We start from the raw sequence: 21,461 nt of genomic DNA, 5'->3' as shown, positions 1-21,461 counted from the left end.
TAGTGGAAGAGTCACATGCTTGAATTTTTCTTTTGGATTTATTCTCCTCACATACCTTCTTTATTGTTGTCGGGGCATCTTTTGCTTTTGCAATGGGCCCTTGGGAAAACGCGGTTTTGGTGGTCCCTTTCCACCATTGCTTGTCTCGGAAAAATCTTTTCGATCCGTTCGGGGTCTGAAGGTTTTTCCGAATTCTGGCTCCTTCTAGTTTGGACATTCTGGGTAGATATTCTCTGACCATCTTCCGATATGAGCCATATTACAAAATTTTCGGCGAGTTTCTTTACTCCCTGGTAGCTTGTTGTTCCACAGAAAGTTCCTCTTCTTTTCGAAGAGTTCTTCCGCAAAAGCCGTAGTTTTTCCTGTCATTGTGTTTAACAGGAATGATCCGTTCACAGAATTCTGATAAAATTTGAACGAAAACTTGACCTTGTCCATCTCGGTGAGACAAACCCAAATACCCCATGCCCTTCTGGTTGAGATTTCATTTTCTCCAAAAGTGGACACCAATGGTATTTCTTCAGATATAGGATCCTTGATAAATCTTTGATTATTCATGTCAGGTCTCCTTAGCTTGATGAAATGAAAGGGCTCGTGTGATCCTTTTCCTGTTGGTTCTGGAGATGCACTAAAAAAGTATAACTCGAGCACATCTCCTCTGGACAAATGATCATTATTTGCCCATGTTTCTTGGACTGCTTCCTGAATCCATTTTGGTAGCTGTGATATTTCCTGGAAGCCTGGTGAAGTTGTATAAACTGAGGCTAAAGCCCCAAATTCATACCATAACTTTACATCCTTAGGATTGACATTGTTTTTTAGCCATACCCTTGGATATATTCCTGCAACATCAACCTTGCAAGTGGTCGGGTTGATTTCACTTCTTGTACTTAATTTCTCTCATCTTTGTTGATAAACCTGAAATGGAGAAATGACAGCTGGATTAGTATCAATCTTAGATTTACCTTTGTCAGTGTTGGGCCTAAAATTGATCTCTTCCTCTTTTACCCCAGAGGCGGAGGTTTGACTTGATGAGTTATCCTCATTAATTGTTGCTTTATCTAGATCATCAAAAGCTGATGATAGATTAGCGCTTGTTTTTTGAGTATTAAAATCCTCAACATATTGTTTTACAAAAAGTGACTGTATTTCTTGTTCTTGTAAAACCAATGGTTTTAACATTTCTTGTTTCTGAAAAACCAATGGTTTTTCTATGGCACAAATAATTGACCCTTGAATAGCAGCTCATAGTTGAGTTTGAGCTTGCATACATCCTGTGATTCGATTGGATACTTTGATCCGATCAGCTTGTTGTAACCTGCCCGCCATATTGACACTTATGACAAGCTGGTTGAACTCGGTTTGAAGCAACCCAAGGTGTTCCCTGAGATGCCTCTGCATTTTCATGATGGAATTCACGTCACTGCCTTCCCTCTCTTGTTAAGAAATCTTCAAGAATATTTTCATGAGATTTAATAATAACAATATCAAAAATATAATTTTGACATAATGCTTGCCATCTTAATAACCTAGCTTTCTCAGGTTTAGATTTAATCTTATTTCTTAGGAAAGCTTTTACCTGAGTGCTATCAACCTTCAAAGTGAATTTATTAGCAAGTAAAAATAATGGCCATTTTTCGAAAGCCCTTTTAACTACATAAAATTCCTTCTCGTTGATATGCCATCTGATAGCCTCAGATTCTGAAAAAAGACCGCTATAGTATCTGCATGGTATTTCTCCATCGAGAGTGATCTTAGTAAGGACTGCTGCCCACCATTCGTCACAGGCATCCGTAAATAACACCAGATCATCTTCATCCACGGGTATAACCATTTTTGGGAGATTCTTACATATCTCCTTTAATTGGTTTACCCCTTTAGTATGGTCATCGGTCCATATAAACCTTGCATCTTTTTTTAACAAAGGACTAAACACCTTTCTGTACATTATCAGATTGTTAATGAACATCCCTGCAAAATTAACTACTCCTAGAAAACTTTGGAGTTGTTTTACATCTTTGAGTTTATCTGGAAAATTCTTTACCTTTTCCACAATATGGGTTGTAGAATTATTCCAGTTTCATCAATCTCAATTCCAAGGAATTCAATTTTCCTTGTTGCTATGACTGCTTTCTTTTCAGATAAAACCAGTCCTTCTTGTTTACAAATTTTAGAGAAAATCTCTAAATGTTTAACATGTTCATCTATATTTTTTGATGATATAAGAATATCATCAATATAAACAAACATGAAGTTGAAATAATCTTTAAAAAGATTATCCATCTTTCTTTGAAATATTTGTGGTGCATTAGCCAATCCCATAGGCATAACTTACCAGATATAATGTCCTTGTGGTGTAGAGAAAGCTGTGAATTTTTCACTGCTTTCTTCCATCCGAATCTGGTAAAATCCAGACTTACAATCAAATTTTGAGAACACTCTAGCATTTCGTACACAGCTAATTAGATGTTCTCTACTGGGTATGAAGTACCCATCAAATTCCAGGATTTTATTAATACATTGGTAGTTAATAACTAACCTGGGTTTTTCTCTTTTTATTTCACCATGATTTCTGACTAGGAAGCCTGAGCTGCTATATGGTGAAACTTCTTCTTTGATTAAACCAAGGTCCAAATGTTCCTTGATAATCATTCTCATATCCCTTTGATCTGTTATGTTCATCGGGATAGGTTTATACCTAACGAATTCATGCTCTTTGCATTCCTTTAGAGTAAGACTGGCTTTGAGTTGATTTCTATCCCACCATGCCAAAGGATGCTCGTTATAACTTTCTTTCAGCCTCTTTTTGACATCTTCAAGGGATATTGTGGGGACCCGGGTTGCTAATCTTATCTTAGGGCAATTTATTGTAATTAACAATTAAACAAGTACTTAAAAGAATTAAAAAAACAAGAGCTAAAAAAAAAAATTTTTTGTTTTAAAAAGGCAGGGTCTCGCTCGATCGGGGAATATGCTATCAAAAATCTGCTGTCAAAGAATGGATAAACAAGTCATAATCTTTTATACATGCTACAAAATCAAATACATGCTATCTTATAACGTCTTACAAGCTTCTAAACATAATAAACATAAACTAGCATGTATTCAAGCCATAATATACAAAGTTCTTGTATCACTTCAGCATGGTTCAACAACATAAAGTACAAGTCGTGCTACTTAAGCCCGTGTCCTCACTTGCTATGCCTCAATCTCGAGCTATCTTTGTCTGTTCTGACTAGCTCCTGCCCCACCTATTGCCATGCACACATACAAAACAAAGCAATAGCCGGATAACTCCGGTGAGAATAAAATCCCAGTATAAACAACTTTAAACGCGAGATAATAAACGTGAATGCAATGCAAATGGCAAAGGAAGGCTATCAAGCTGATACCAATAAAACTTAGTTCTTTGGGATCCCGAGGAATAAAATAACTATCAAACCACCGATACTCCCATTCGAGGCGGCATCAAGTATTTTAGTCCTCTGACTTTGGTACAACTATAGTGAGTCTTCTGGCTCTGAACATAAATCCATATTCTGTGCCATGAGTCAAGCTGACTCTAGAAATAAATTTACAGTCCATGCCACTCACTACAGCTCTCCAAACGTCATCTGCACTCTAGGCGATGGCTGCCCTCTGTGCTATTAAGGCTGGAGTTCAAGATGAATGCAACATAAGCTGTATGCATTAAAAGATATAAAACACATCTTGAACAACTAAGCATATAAGCAAACAAAGCAGTACAAACAAATAATCACATAAGAAATATAAAGAAACAAGTATGTGATTGACATGGGAATACTTGAAATGAAAGCTATTTCAAGCGTTCTATCCCATCTGGATTTGCTGTCATTTATACCTTTCTATGTCACGTCTGAAAGTACTTCAAATCTGCAAGTACATCAATGAAAATTCATATCAAAAGGTTGCTCCACTTCTCAACTCAATCTCAAGTGCAAATGCTAGCAAACCTTGCTTCAAATCCTTCTCGGTTTGACTCGGAGATCTCGAGTTCGGCAACTTCGATAGAAAGCTGATAAATTACATATCGAATAACTAACAAGATCAGATGCCATTCAAACCATGCTTCGTTCAATCAACAATATCAAAGTTTTGACATTTTGCAAATCGACGGCATAACGGCTAAAACCGGCAATCCAAACAATATCCAAATCAATCCAACAATCCAAATAACTTATAATCTCTAACATATCATCTCATTACCATAAAAAATCAGTATCAATCAAACATGGTAGTGTTCGAATTATTCTTTCCAAATTCATATAAAATCCGAACGACATTCTTTTGTCGAACCGTCTGCGAATACACAATCGGTACAGCTGATATACGCATATATGATAAAATAATTTTACATCTTTCACATAAAAATAAAATCTGAGATATGTGAATAAAACATGTACCAAATCGAAGGTCTCGAAGCTGTGATCGCAGATATATATTTATCTGGAATTTCTGATAACCGGAACGCAAGTTATCGAAGCTTGAACGGGACGAAAATGGAGTTCTTGAAGGTTTGGACGATTCCTCTGTTTCTTTTCCTTTCCAAAATCTGATATGTACGTGTATTCAGCTTAATTCAAGTGGAAATTGAGATATATATATCATATTTGCAGTTTAGTCCCTGAACTTTTGACTATTTGCAATTCAGTCCCCGAAAAAGCGATTTAATTCAATTTCAATCCTTTCCAATTTAAGAATATTAGAATTTAATTCTAAACTCTAAATATTCCCAAATTAAATATTCTCGGATTAAAATTAAATAATCCCGGGCCTTACATTTCTCCCCCACTAAGACATGAGTTCGTCCTCGAAATCACAAGCAAGCTGTATAGACAATCTGTATACACATAAGATAATGAAATAGCATAAAACAAAATAAGAACTCACATCAATGAAACAACTCTGGAAATCTCTGTCTCATGTCTGACTCAGTCTCCCAAGTCGCTTCTTCGATGCCATGTCGACTCCACTGAACTTTGACTAGCTGAATTATTTTGTTTCTGAGCTGTTTGTCTTTGCGATCAAGAATCTGAATAGGCTGCTCAAAATAACTAAGAGTCTCGTCAAGTTCAGCTTCATCAGGCTGAAGAATATGGGAAGGATCAGGCTGATACTTCCGCAGCATAGAGACATGGAATACGTCATGAATACCAGACAAAGATGGAGGAAGAGCAAGTCGATAAGCAAGATCGCCTATCTTCTCGATAATCTCATATGGACCGATAAAACGTGGAGATAACTTTCCTCTCTTTCCAAATCTGACCGTACCTCTAAACGGAGAAATCTTCAAGAAAACTCTGTCTCCCTGATCAAAAGATAGAGGTCGTCGTCTGATATTTGCATACTTTGCTTGTCTATCCTGAGCTGTTTTAATTCTTTTCTGAATAAGCTTTACTTTCTCTGTCATTTCTCGGATCATATCAGGCCCAACATCAGGAACATCTGAGATATCATCCCAGTACAACGGTGATCTGCATTTCTTTCCGTACAATGCTTCAAAAGGAGCCATCTCAATGCTCGTCTAATAGCTGTTATTATAAGAGAATTCTGCAAGTGGTAATGAATCTTGCCAACTAGTACCAAAATCTAGTACTACAGCTCTCAACATATCCTCAAGTGTCTGGATAGTCCGCTCTGACTGTCCGTCTGTTTGAGGATGATAAGCTGTACTCAGATGCAATTGAGTACCAAGAGCTTGTTGCAAGCTATGCCAAAAGTGTGATGTAAATCTAGGTCCTCGATCTGAAACAATAGATTTAGGCACACCATGTAATCTTACCACTTCTCTGACGTAGATTTCTGCCATCTGATCATGTCTGTACGTCATTCTGTACGGAATAAAACATGCTGATTTTGTCAAACGATCAATAATCACCCAAATGGCATCGCACCCTCTGGATGAACGTGGTAGCTGTGTAACGAAATCCATGGAAATGTGATCCAATTTCCATTCTGGAACTGATAGACTCTGCAATAGACCACCTGGTTTCTTTCTTTCTGCTTTTACCTGTTGGCAATTCAAACATCTGGCTACAAATTCAGTCACATCTGACTTCATTTGTTTCCACCAATACTGCATTTTCAAATCATTATACATTTTTCTGCCACCAGGATGAATACTGAATCGACTACTGTGAGCCTCTTTCAAGATTTGTTTTTTCAAAGCTGAAACATCTGGAACAACAAGTCTGTTATTCACATATAACACATTATCAGCACTGACCTGATATTCAGATTGATGTCCAGATCTGACCATAACAATCGAATTCTGAATATTCTGATCCTCTTTCTGTGCTTCTTTGATTCGTATCAAAAGTTCTGGCTCAGCTCGTATAGCACAAACACAGATAGGGTTCATATCTGTTGCAAATATTAATCCAGAAAGACAACAATCTTCCACCATTTGAGATACACCTATCGTAGACAAGGATAAAGAACATACCTTTCTACTTAAGGCGTCCGCAGCTGCATTAGATTTTCCTGGATAATATTTAATCTCGCAATCGAAATCTTTCAATAAATCAAGCCATCTACGCTATCTCATATTCAATTCTGATTGCGAAAACAGATATTTCAAACTTTTGTGATCTGAAAAGATTTCAAACTTCTCACCATAAAGATAATGTCGCCATATCTTCAATGCAAAGACAATAGCGGCAAGCTCCAGATCATGGATAGGATATCGAGTCTCGTGTGGCTTTAACTGTCTCGAAGCATAAGCGATAACATGACCTCTCTGCATAAGCACACAACCCAGACCCTTGTGAGAAGCATCACAATATACAACAAAATCACCTGTACCTGATGGAATCGTCAAGACAGGTGCACTTGTAAGCCTTTTCTTCAACTCCAAGAAACTAGTTTCACAGGCTTCAGTCCAGACATACGGCTTATTCTTCTGATTCAGTTGCGTAATAGGCTTCGCAATGCTGGAAAAATCTCTGATAACACGTCTATAATAACCTGCCAAGCCCATAAAACTCCGTATTTCTGGTACTGATGTAGGTCTAGGCCAATTCAATACAGCCTCGACCTTGCTTGAATCCACTGAAATCCCATCACCTGAAATAATATGCCCAAGAAACACAACTTTCTGCAACCAAAATTCACATTTCGATAACTTAGCATATAATTTCTCATTTCTCAAAGTCTGTAAAATGAGTCGGAGATGTTCAGCATGCTCATGTACATTCTTGGAATAGATCAAGATATCATCGATAAAAATAATGACAAAGTCATCCAAATATTTCTGAAATACCCGATTCATCAATCCCATAAATACTGCAGGAGCATTGGTTAAACCAAAAGGCATGACGATAAATTCATAATGTCCATACCTTGTTCTAAAAGCAGTTTTAGGAATATCTTCATCTCGTATTCTCAGTTGATGATATCCAGATCGCAAATCAATCTTCGAATAGATAGCTGAACCCTGTAGCTGATCAAACAAATCATCTATTCTAGGCAGTGGATATTTATTCTTGATGGTTACCTTGTTCAATTGACGATAATCAATGCATAAGCGCATGGAACCATCTTTCTTTCGTACAAACAGTACCGGAGCACCCCAAGGTGAAACACTCGGTCTAATGTACCCCTTGGCTAACAAATCTTCCAATTGATCCTTCAACTCCTTCAATTCAATAGGTGCCATTCTGTAAGGAGCCTTGGATATTGGTTGCGTACCTGGCATGAGATCAATACTGAAATCTATATCTCGTACTGGAGGTAAACCAGGAATTTCATCAGGAAATACATCAGCAAATTCATGCACAACTGGAATATCTGTTACTGCTGGACTGGATTTCAATACATCGACTGCATAAATCAGAAATCCTTTCGCCCCTCTCTGCAATAAATGGGTCATAGATAACACAGATATCAAAGAAATCTTGGCTCGAGAACCCTTACCGTAGAATTTCCATTCAGATGCCATTTCTGGTCTAAATCGAACCACTTTCTGGAAACAATCTACAGTTGCTCTGTACTTGGTTAACATGTCGATACCAACAATACAATCGAAATCTGATAATCCAAGTACTATACAATCTATATTAATCACATTCCCGTCATATTGCAACGCACAATTTTGAATCATTCGAACAGATATAATACCTTCACCCAACGGTGATGAAATAGAAACAACAGTAGGCAATGGCTCAGAAGATAAAGAATGCATCATAACAAATTTTTCAGAGATGAATGTATGAGATGCACCTGTATCTATCAAAACATAGGCAGGATAACCATAAATAAAGTAGTTACTTGCTATGACATCGTCAGGTGCCGCCTGTGTCTGTTCCTCAGTAAGTGCAAAAACTCGAGCCTGTTGTCTAGGAGGTTGAGTCACAGTTTGGCTTCCTCCTCCTCTGGTCTGTTGCTGAGGTTGCTGAGGCTGAAATGAATGCACTGATTGCCTTTCGGCCTGAGGTATTGGTCGAGAAGAACTTTCACCTATAGCTCTTTGAGGACATACCTTGGCATAGTGACCAGGTTGACGACAAATATTGCAATTACCTGTCACACCCTTGCACTGATCACTTGAATGTTTTCCACCACACTTAAAACAGAATGCTCCTGATTCACCAGTTCTTTGACCTGCCCCAAACTGTCTCTGTCCACTAGAACTTGAAGAACTACTACCTGGCTTCTTAAATTGCTTTCCCTTTGGCCTGAATCTAGAATCCTTTCTGCCACTGCTTCCTCCCTCAAATCTGGGAGATGTTTGCTGAAACTGTGGAGGATTCTGTGGAATGAAAGTTGATACAGGCTGGGGAAATGGCTGTGGAATGAACGGTGTTCCTCTTTGTCGCAAAATACCTGCTTCGGCTCCCTTAGCTTTGTTCAAGGCATCAGCAAAAGTATTTGGTCGTCCACTGTTCACCAAGGTAAACACATCTGGATTAAGGCCATTGATAAACTGATCCGCCATTGCTTCATCAGTAGCTGCTATATGTGGTGCAAACTTCAAAAGACTTGAAAATTTGGCCACATATTCCTCGATATTCAAATTACCTTGCCTTAGATTGGCAAATTCAGCACCCTTATCCTTCCTGTAGGAGACTGGAAAGAAACGTTGATAGAACTCAGTTTTAAATACAGTCCAGGTGATAATCGTACCTCGTTGTTCCAATGCCCGTTTGGTAGTAATCCACCAACTTTTGGCAACTTCATGAAGTTGATGTATTACCAGTCGGATACGACGATCATCTGTATAGTCAAGTGATTCAAATAGTTGTTCTATATCTTCAAGCCAATTTTCACAATCAACTGAGTTTTCTGTTCCTTTCAGTTTTGGCGGTTTGAATAACTGAAATCGCTTTAACAAAGTCTCCATTGGAGTAGCAGTAGGATCCAACGGGTCAGTAGATGTACTACCCTGTGCATTCTGAGTTTCAACAATTGGCGGTGGTACTTGTACTGGTTCAGCTGGAGGAACCACTAATGGCTGTCTAATGACCGGTGCTTTACGGGGAGGCATATCTGATTGTCAAACAGATTAGTGCATAAACAATATAATATGCAAAAATTTATTCCATCCTTCTCTGATAAGCATTCTCATGCATTCTCATGAGAATTCAGGTTCTGACTAAGGATATTCTGGAATACAATTGCATATATATAGCATGCAGTAGCAATAAAAGCACATAATCATGCAATCACATAATTATTGCTATATATAAAGCATGCTAGCAGATAATGCACATAATCAGATATAACATGTACTCTCATGCAATATTAAACAATCAGACAGACTCAAACTACCCTGCTCATCAACTTCTATCTAAATCCAGAAACTTATGCTCTGATACCACCTATTGTGGGGACCCGGGTTGCTAATCTTATCTTAGGGCAATTTATTGTAATTAACAATTAAACAAGTACTTAAAAGAATTAAAGAAACAAGAGCTAAAAAAAAAAATTTTGTTTTAAAAAGGCAGGGTCTCGCTCGATCGGGGAATATGCTATCAAAAATCTGCTGCCAAAGAAGAGTCATAATCTTTTATACATGCTACAAAATCAAATACATGCTATCTTATAACGTCTTACAAGCTTCTAAACATAATAAACATAAACTAGCATGTATTCAAGCCATAATATACAAAGTTCTTGTATCACTTCTAGCATGGTTCAACAACATAAAGTACAAGTCGTGCTACTTAAGCCCGTGTCCTCACTTGCTATGCCTCAATCTCGAGCTATCCTTGTCTTTTCTGACTAGCTCCTGCCCCACCTATTGCCATGCACACATACAAAACAAAGCAATAGCCGGATAACTCCGGTGAGAATAAAATCCCAGTATAAACAACTTTAAACGCGAGATAATAAACGTGAATGCAATGCAAATGGCAAAGGAAGGCTATCAAGCTGATATCAATAAAACTTAGTTCTTTGGGATCCCGAGGAATAAAATAACTATCAAACCACCGATACTCCCATTCGAGGCGGCATCAAGTATTTTAGTCCTCTGACTTTGGTACAACTATAGTGAGTCTTCTGGCTCTGAACATAAATCCATATTTTGTGCCATGAGTCAAGCTGACTCTAGAAATAAATTTACAGTCCATGCCACTCACTACAGCTCTCCAAACGTCATCTGCACTCTAGGCGATGGCTGCCCTCTGTGCTATTAAGGCTGGAGTTCAAGATGAATGCAACATAAGCTGTATGCATTAAAAGCTATAAAACACATCTTGAACAACTAAGCATATAAGCAAACAAAGCAGTACAAACAAATAATCACATAAGAAATATAAAGAAACAAGTATGTGATTGACATGGGAATACTTGAAATGAAAGCTATTGCAAGCGTTCTATCCCATTTGGATTTGCTGTCATTTATACCTTTCTATGTCACGTCTGAAAGTACTTCAAATCTGCAAGTACATCAATGAAAATTCATATCAAAAGGTTGCTCCACTTCTCAACTCAATCTCAAGTGCAAATGCTAGCAAACCTTGCTTCAAATCCTTCTCGGTTTGACTCGGAGATCTCGAGTTCGACAAATTCGATAGAAAGCTGATAAATTACATATCGAATAACTAACAAGATCAGATGCCATTCAAACCATGCTTCGTTCAATCAACAATATCAAAGTCTTGACATTTTGCAAATCGACGGCATAACGGCTAAAACCGGCAATCCAAACAATATCCAAATCAATCCAACAATCCAAATAACTTATAATCTCTAACATATCATCTCATTACCATAAAAAATCAGTATCAATCAAACATGGTAGTGTTCGAATTATTCTTCCCAAATTCATATAAAATCCGAACGACATTCTTTTGTCGAACCGTCTGCGAATACACAATCGGTACAGCTGATATACGCATATATGATAAAATCATAATTTTCCATCTTTCACATAAAAATAAAATCTGAGATATTTGAATAAAACATGTACCAAATCGAAGGTCTCGAAGCTGTGATCGCAGATATATATTTATCTGGAATTTCTGATAACCGGAACGCAAGTTATCGAAGCTTGAACGGGACGAAAATGGAGTTCTTGAAGGTTTGGACGATTCCTCTGTTTCTTTTCCTTTCCAAAATCTGATATGTACGTGTATTCAGCTTAATTCAAGTGGAAATTGAGATATATATATCATATTTGTAGTTTAGTCCCTGAACTTTTGACTATTTGCAATTCAGTCCCCGAAAAAGCGATTTAATTCAATTTCAATCCTTTCCAATTTAAGAATATTAGAATTTAATTCTAAACTCTAAATATTCCCAAATTAAATATTCTCGGATTAAAATTAAATAATCCCGGGCCTTACAGATACCTTGTTTTCTAACTATATATCCCTGTGATTCAGAGTTACCTTAAGAAGTTCCATATCCTCTGTTTGGAGTTCTTGTTCTGTTGTTATTTTCAACATAGTTTCTCCAAACCTTCTTGTATCTTTCATTTTTGGGTGAAATAGTTGTCCTTTATCACCACGCTGGCTGCGGAACATTATCGACATTTGTCGATAAAAGGTCATCTTAAGTCTTTGAACGATAATCTTATGTTCAAAAATGGTAGTAAACATAAGTCGTCTTAACTCGTTATCTTGTGTGTACTTTTTAAAAATTTGTAAAAAGTTATTTCCCAACAAGATATCAGCTCCTGTATCATGGAAATATATTGGTGGTGTCTTTACCTTGTACCAAGGAGTCTGACCTGCACCTCCCATAAGGATTTCTGCTTATTTTATTCCTCTGCAAAGAATAAGAATTCTTTTCAAGAAATCTCGTCCAACAATTTTTGGCAATTCTTCTTCACAGTCTGTAGGGAAGACTCCTCTTTTTGCTGTACAAATTCCTGCTCCTGAATAAATATAGGCTGCAAAGTATTCAGCCTTATATTGTTCGTACAACATCCCTATGGGAATGTATATGGAGAAAGGACTTGTTGTCATTTTTTAAAGGGATTACTAAATGGCCCCGCCATTTTTTACAAACTGTGTTGTAACTCAGTAATCCGATTAAGACTATTCACCTTTAGTTTTTCTAAGGCCTCAGAAGGTAGAGTATGGTTACTCCTTTCTACTTCTTCAATGCGTTCTAGTAAATCATGCTCATGACTTACTAATTTCAGAAGTTTCTTCTTTCTTTGTTTGTGAACAGAGTTTTTGAATCTGATTAAGTGATTGTCCCTTATCCATTTCTCTTGTTTTTCCATCTCGCAGGATTCTTATTGAATTCTCCAAGTTTTTTCTTTTTCTATGAACTCTATTCCTTTTTCAAGGCGTTTTCATGGTTTATGATCTTCCAGGAATTCTAAGCCAAGAATTAGTTGATCTATTTCTTTTCCTGGGATCCCCGAAATTTGAACTTCCAATTCACCGACATTTATTAATCCTTGGTAAGTTCCTTTCACTTGCTGCTCTAAATAGTAAATCGAGTTACAAGGAAATTGGTTCCTGTGACTTGTAATTTCGAATACTATTTTGACTTCTTTCCATCCTTCTGGAGATCTAAGTTTTCCTATTATTGAAAACTCCTTTTCTTCTAGTGGAATTTCCTGAATAGGAGATTTTTTCCACCTTCGACTTGTCATTCGGTCACCTTGGAAAGATAACCTTCGGGGTTTTATTTTTAGATCTCTGTATAGAACCGGTTTATCTTGTATTTGAATGTCTGTTTCCTGAATTAAAGGAAACTCGATTTTTTCCAGGTATATTGCTTGAGAAACTTTCCCAAAGATTTCTGGAATTTCAATAAACTCATTTCTAATAAATAATTTAGAATGGTGAATATTAGAAAGAGCGTATGAAATTTGATAAGTAATAGAATATGGTCTATTACCTTCCTTCATTAATCTTTTTTCCTTGAAGTTTTGATGCAACGTCAAGGCTCGACTAAAGTCTCTGTCAGCTAAACTGTAGGCTATTCTAGGATAAATAACTCCTACAATTTTTCCTGCACATAGATTTCCTGAGATTGTACCCAGAACAACATCTTGGATATTCACCATTATTTTATCACATACTACGATATCTATGGGTGAATCTATTCCTTCTTTAAAAGTTGCCTTGATCATTATTTGGATTGCTCCAATATGAATCCAGGACATCGTTTTTGCTACCTCACTTTTCAGCTTTTGCAATTCCTCTCTTACTTCTTCAAAAGGAATTAAGTGCATCTCTATTTGATTACTCGTTAACTCCATAGGGATTGCCATTTCCCTTCTGGATACTTTGTAAATCAAATGATGTCTTCTTTGTCTAAGCCCTAGGTTGCCTAAGACTCTTTCTACCTGTCCTGCCGAAAATCCTTGGTACTTCTGTAATGTTGGATTTTCTCTCATAATTCTTTGGACCATATTATGAGATATCGTGGTTTGACTAAAAAACCCAGCCAAACTCTCATGTGTTTCATGTCGAAACACCTCTTCTTTATTCTGATTCAGATTATGATTCATCATCAGATTCTTCTTGGCTAAACACTATCTCTTCTTCGTATATACTTTCATCTGAGGGGATATCTTCAATTGATATACTTGGACTAGATCTTGAAAGAAGACCGCATCATCCATATCTGGTGTTGCTTCAAAGAGTTTAACTCTTTTTTTTCTCGTTTTCTGGACAGTTTGTAGATATATGTCTTTTTGCTCCACATGTCCAGCAGTTGCAATTCTTGAAACTTTCACTTGCTCTTGTATGAGTTCTTCTGAAATTTCTTCTAGATGGTGTTCTTCCCCTACTTTGCGACAAGATTGTTGCTGGAGATGTTCTTGTAGGTCCACTTCTTTTTCACGATCTATAAGATCTGGCCTTTTGTTTGGACCAAAATGTTCTTGGTTTCCAAGAACTTCTCATTCTTTTATTGTAGGGATTATTTTTGAATTTCTTCCTCTTAAATCCCTATGATCTGCTCCCAATAACTGTAGGGAGATCATTTTCTCTACAACATAGAGGAGTATGCTTATTAATATCCCTTATCTTTTTGTAGTTCTTTTGTAATGCTGCCATATGACACCATTCTGCTAATTTTCCTTTAAGAAAAGAGGCTCGTCTTGCCAACGTATCTGGATTATCTGGAACATATTCTTTTATCAACATTTCTCTCCAGGGACATCAACATTTCTCTCCAGAGACTTTGCATTTTTGCAAAAAATAGCTGAATAGCTATATTTTCCTCGACTCCCGAATTCCATCTGTATTTAGTGAATAACATAATGTATTCATCAACTAAATAGATATCGTGCAATTCGAGACTATACAGAGCTTGAGTATATCTTCTTTTCTTCTCTGTATCTTGATTATTAAAATAATCCACTCCTATAAATTGGGCCTTGAATAGGGTGGCCATTCTTCCTTCAATTTTTCTTAGAGATTCTCCTACTAAGACTGATTCTTTAGTCTCTGGCATTGTCATTTCCCAAGCTATCTTAACAGATCCCATTAGATTCATTTCCAGAAGTTTGATAAATCCTTCTTTATTGAGATCTAAAGTTCCTGCTGCTATTCTCATAGCTGATGTCCAATCATCTATGAGATCTTCTCTGTTTTTGAAGTCCAAAACATCAAGGTTTAATATAACCCCGTAAGGATGTATATGATCTAAAACAGTTTTTCCGTAAGGAGTTTGATGTAGTGGTATCTTACTCTTTCTTGATCTGGTTCCTACTGGATGTGAATTTTTCCCAACATGAAACTCACTTTGTGGTTCTTGTAGTAGCTCGTACCCTAATTGAGTAATTAAAGGATTAATGCTAATTTATTGAATTGGGTATTGGACGGATCGGAAGCTCCGAAGGCACGATCGGAAGCTCCGAACAGGATCGGAAGCTCCGATGAGCGATCGAAGGCACCGATGGTATTACGTCAGGCATGACGTGTGGTTGGATCGGAAGCTCCGATCAGGACCGGAGGCTCCGATCACCCCTATCCGGAGTCAACAAGTGATATTTTGACACGTGGCAGATCAGGATCTTCGGAAGCTCCGATGGCAGGATCGGACGTTCCGATCGTTGTCTATAAATAGAAGGCCGAGACTTCACTTTCAATTGCCAATTCCGAGTTCTCCTTTCCTTTCTAGTCCTTTCGGAGCTGTTCTAGTCTTCTTAGGCTTGGTCCGGAGGTCGGCGAGGCGTTCGGTAGTCGTAGCGGAGTTGTGCCCAAGTTCTGGAGGCATCGACATCAAAGGGCTAACGACGGACGAAGGTATAGCTTTTGCTTCCTATAAATATTTAGGAGTATGCAATAGCTTAGTTAAGGCTTTTAGAGCACTTTAATGATAGTAGTATCATTTGGCAGTGTAGAGCAGACTATAGGCGTGGACCTAGAGTTGGTAGAGCTTGCACTGTATTGAGGTACGAAAGTACTGTTCGAGATATCCTGACTGAGTATGCATGTATTATGTGACCGCATGATTTATATGCCATGATATTATGCTGCATTCATTTGCATCTTGCTGTATCTCCTTCGAGATGTCTGTTAGTAGGGTTGTACCCTATCCTGTTAGTGGATGGACTTCCATCGATTTGGGTCCGGCATTTCCACGGTTATCTCGGTATGGGAGCCACCTCCTGAAGCGATGACACAGCGTGCTACATACCAGGGCCCGGTCTGTCTCTGTTATCTGATCCTTGACCTCGAGTCTATAGGGAGTTCACTTTGCATACATGTATACTCATACTCTCGCACTGAGCGTTTTATGCTCACGTCTCGTACTCTGTGTTTTCTGGACACCCTATTCCATGGGGCAGGTTTGCGATTGGACGAGGAGGGTGGATCCAGGAGGGGCTAGTCAGCGGTTGGCCGGCTGGAGCTTCGCTTAGGTTTTATTACTGTTGTTTGGGTTTATACAGCTATTCGATTTGGTTGTATATTATTGGATAAATTACAGATTTCTTTACTTGGGGTTGTAAACTATTTATGGTTTCTGCAGTTTTATTCTGATATTTGTTTAATTAAGTTAATTGCATGCCTAAGTTCTGTTTAGTAGGTGATCCGGGTAAGGGTCACTACATTTATGGTATCAGAGCATGCAAAAGATTTCTTGGGATTTAGTCTCATCTTGAGGTATTTTTGTAGATGTCAAATCGTGACGACCAGAGTTCTCATGGCAGTGTTGGTGGGCGTTGGGGTGATGCCGACCGGGAGCCTCGTCGAGAACGGCGTCATCGTCACCATGACGACGAGCGTTTCACTGTGCGTCGATTCTTAGCTATGGGTCCTAAGCCCTTATTTGGAGGTGAGTCTCCGGAGGATGCGGAGAACTGGTTAGACCGCATGGAGACGACTTTTCAGACTTTCCAATGCACCGATGAGCAGAAGGTGGAGACCCTTGGCTATCTTCTGGATGGGCGTGCGCGCAGGTGGTGGAGGTTTACTTCTGCACCTTTTGTTACGGCGAGAGGAGTGGCCACCTGGGCCGAGTTCCGCACAGCTTTCCAAAAGCGGTATTTTCCCCCTGCACTCCGTCAGTCGAAGGCAGGCGAGCTACTGAGTCTGCGACAGGGAGCCATGTCTATCGATGAGTATCAGCAGAGGTTCTTTGATCTGCTATCCTATTGCCCCGAGATTGCTGATAGCTCAGAGATGAAGTATAATCTGTTCCTTCAGGGCCTTAACCCTGAGATCCATGACCATGTGGCGGTTGGCGACGACATGTCCTACGAGGGTTTGGTGAGCCGTTGTCACCAGGCGGAGGACAGCATTCGGCGGAACAGGTCTTTCCCTCAGTCGAGGCCTGCTAGTTCTTTGGGTCCCCGTGCCCAAACTTTCAAGAAGTCTGGATCTTCTTCTTCCTCTGGTTCTGGAGGTGTTGTCCGTTTCGGTAAGAAGGACAAGTGTGATCACTGTGGGAAGAACCATCCATCCGACAAGTGCCGCAGAGCTTCTGGAGCTTGTTTCCGTTGTGGAGAGACTGGTCATATCCGAAGAGATTGTCCACTGTCTGGGGGAGGCGGTTCTGGTTCTGGTTCAGGATCGGGTTCTCAGGCCACCGTTCAGCAGATTTCGCAGGGACAGTCTGCTGGGAGTTCTCATTTGAGGCCACGAGCTTCTGGCCAGGTGTTTGCCCTTAGACATGATCAGGCTGTGGAGGAGAATGAGAAAGTCATCGCAGGTACATTTCTGCTTTATGGTATACCTGCTCTTGTACTTATTGACACTGGTGCATCTCATTCCTTCATTTCTGCACGTTTTGTTAAGAGGCATAAGTTACCATGCATTGCACTAGACGTAGTGATGTCTCTTTCTACTCCGACGGGCCAATCTGCTTTGGCTAAGCGTCTAGTGATGGGTTGCCCTTTAGAGTTCGAAGGGAACATTCTGTTAGCGAATCTCATGGTCCTGGCGATGGACGACTTTGATTGCATTCTGGGAATAGATATGTTGACTACCTATCGAGCTTCAGTGGACTGCTATCAGAGATTAGTACGCTTTCATCCGGAAGGGAGTGAGAGTTGGTTTTTCTATGGTGAGGGAGCGCGACCCCCGATGCCTTTTGTATCAGCTTTGAGAGCCTGTCGAGTTCTAGAGTCTGGTGGGGAAGGATACCTTATCTATGCAGTTGATTTGTCCGCTGAGAGTATTGGGTTAGAGAGCATTCCTGTTGTGGATGAATTTCCAGATGTATTTTCTGATGAGATTCCGGGTTTTCCTCCTGCTAGGGAAGTCGAGTTTGGCATAGAGTTGATGCCGGGTACTTCGCCTATTTCTAGAGCATCGTATCGTCTGGCTCCGTCAGAGATGCGTGAGTTGAAGAATCAGCTACAGGATCTTTTGGACAAGGGGTACATTCGTCCTAGTGTATCTCCTTGGGGAGCTCCTGTTCTCTTCGTGAAGAAGAAGGATGGGTCGATGCAGCTGTGCATTGACTATCGGCAGCTGAATCGAGTCACTGTGAAGAACAAGTATCCGTTGCCCCGTATTGATGACTTGTTCAATCAGCTGCAGGGCACATCAGTTTACTCCAAGATTGACTTGAGATCTGGGTATCATCAGTTGAGAGTCCGTGATCAGGACGTAGCCAAGACTGCATTCCGTACTCGCTATGGGCATTACGAGTTCCTAGTGATGCCATTTGGTTTGACTAATGCGCCGGCTATATTCAAGGATTTGATGAACCGTGTCTTCAGGGAGTATTTGGACAAGTTTGTCGTGGTCTTCATTGACGAGATCTTGGTGTATTTGCGTAATACGGAAGAGCATGTTTCTCACTTGCGGTTGGTACTACAGACTCTTCGAGATGAGCAGTTGTACGCCAAGCTGAGCAAGTGTGAGTTCTGGATGGATAGAGTGGTCTTTCTTGGCCATATCATATCCAGGGAAGGGATTTCTGTTGATCCAAGCAAGATTGAAGCGGTACTTAATTGGTCGCGTCCGACGACAGTTGCCGAGATCCGTAGTTTTCTGGGTCTAGCAGGGTATTATCGTCGCTTCATTTTGAACTTCTCTCAGTTAGCTCGACCGTTGACGCAGCTTACCCGCAAGGGTGTGGATTTCGAGTGGTCCTCCGAGTGCGAGGAGAATTTCCGTGAGCTTCGACGGCGGTTAACTTCTGCGCCGGTGTTGGCATTACCGTCAGGATCTGGAGGGTATGTAGTTTACACGGATGCTTCTCTTCAGGGGTTAGGTTGTGTCCTGACTCAGAATGGGCATGTGATCGCATACGCTTCTAGACAACTGAAGCTTCACGAGGACAATTACCCAGTTCATGATTTGGAATTGGCAGCCATTGTGTTCGCTTTGAAGATCTGGCGTCATTATCTGTATGGCGAGAAATTTGAGATCTTCACCGACCATAAGAGTCTCAAGTATTTGTTCACTCAGGCGGAATTGAACATGAGGCAGAGACGTTGGATGAACTTGCTTAAGGACTATGATTGCGAGATTAAGTACCATCCGGGAGCTGCTAATCTCACCGCTGATGCTTTGAGTCGCAAGGTGCGACTATCCGCACTTCAGGCTTGTTCGATGTATAGTGCGATCAGCGACTGTTGTACTTCAGGTTATACCTTCAAGCATAAGAAAGGTATGCAGAGTATCCAGATGTTTGCGATATTATCTGAGCCAGCCTTGTATTCGCGGATCCGAGATGCTCAGATGTCTGATTCGAAGACCCAGCGTTTAGCTCGTCTAGCTAACGAGGGTAGCTCGTCTGGATTTCATTATCAGTCAGATGGCTTTCTGTGTTTGTCTAGTAGGCTTGTGATTCCGCAGGATGAAGAGTTGCGAGAGGAGATTTTGTCTCAGGCGCATCGCACTAAGTTGAGTATTCATCCTGGGAGCAACAAGATGTACAAGGATCTCCGTACTCGTTTCTGGTGGAAGGGAATGAAACGCAGTGTTTATCAGTTTGTTTCGAGATGTTTGGTGTGTCAACAAGTCAAGGCAGAGCACCGACGACCTGGAGGATTGCTTCACAGTCTGACTATTCCTGAATGGAAATGGGAGTTTATCACAATGGACTTTGTGACCCATTTGCCGGTATCCCCGAGGAACTGTGATGCTATCTGGGTTGTGGTGGACCGACTCACCAAGTCAGCGCATTTCATTGCCTATAGCCGAGAGTACTCTGTGGATCGCATGGCACGGATGTACATTCAGGAGATCGTTCGACTTCATGGAGTGCCTGTGAGCATTGTCAGCGATCGGGACCCCAGGTTTACTTCTAGATTCTGGGGGAGTGTTCAGCGTGCGATGGATACTACTCTCAGTTGCCTATCATCCGGAGACTGATGGTCAGTCAGAGCGCACTATCCGTACGCTAGAGGATATGCTTAGAGCGTGCGTCTTGGATTTTGGTCCAGCCTGGCAGGATCATTTGTCGTTGATCGAGTTCGCTTACAACAACAGCTATCATACTAGTATTGGGATGGCACCTTTTGAGGCGTTGTATGGGCGACGTTGTCGTACTCCACTCTTTTGGGAAGAAGTGGGGGAGAGACAGGCTGGGGACCGGAATTTATCCAGCAGGCGATAGACATTGTTGATCAGATCAAGAAACGGATTAAGACTGCACAGGATCGTCAGGCCAGCTATGCTAATATCAAGCGTAGGCCCTTGCAGTTCGAGGTCGGGGAGAAAGTGTTTCTGAGAGTGTCACCTTTCCGCAAGATTCTCAGATTTGGCCTTAAAGGCAAGTTGTCTCCCAGATTTATCGGCCCGTTTGAGATCTTGGAGAGCATCGGCGATTTGGCTTATCGACTAGCTTTGCCACCGCATCTATCCAGTATTCACGACGTGTTCCACGTATCTCTGTTGCGACGGTATGTGGCGGATGAATCTCATATTCTGCAGCGGTCTGAGGTTCAGGTAGACAAGGATTTGACTTATGTTGAGAAACCTCTTCGTATCCTGGATTATAAGGATAAGGTCTTACGGAACAAAGTCATTCCTTTGGTTTTAGTTCAGTGGCAGCGCAGAGGCACTAAGGAAGCTACTTGGGAGCTTGAGGACAGGATGCGTAAAGACTATCCTGAGTTGTTTTGATTTCATTCTTTAAGTTGTATTCAGTTGCAAACTCTGTAAACGTTTGATTTGAATAAAGAATGTTTCTGATTTCTGTATTTGCATTCGGTACTTAAGATCTGATTTCGAAGACGAAATATCTTAAGTGTAAGAGAATGTAGTAGCTCGTACCCTAATTGAGTAATTAAAGGATTAATGCTAATTAATTGAATTGGGTATTGGATGGATCAGAAGCTCCGAAGGCACGATCGGAAGCTCCGAACAGGATCGGAAGCTCCGATGAGCGATCGGAGGCACCGATGGTATTACGTCAGGCATGACGTGTGGTTGGATCGGAAGCTCCGATCAGGACCGGAGGCTCCGATCACCCCTATCCGGAGTCAACAAGTGATATTTTGACACGTGGCAGATCAGGATCTTCGGAAGCTCCGATGGCAGGATCGAACGTTCCGATCGGGGTTCGGACGTTCCGATCGGGGTTCGGACGTTCCGATCAAGGATCGGAAGTTCCGATCGTTG

Source organism: Henckelia pumila, chromosome 1 (genome assembly GCF_033568475.1).
Source record: "Henckelia pumila isolate YLH828 chromosome 1, ASM3356847v2, whole genome shotgun sequence".
NCBI lineage: Eukaryota > Viridiplantae > Streptophyta > Magnoliopsida > Lamiales > Gesneriaceae > Henckelia > Henckelia pumila.
This window is presented reverse-complemented; position numbering follows the sequence as displayed.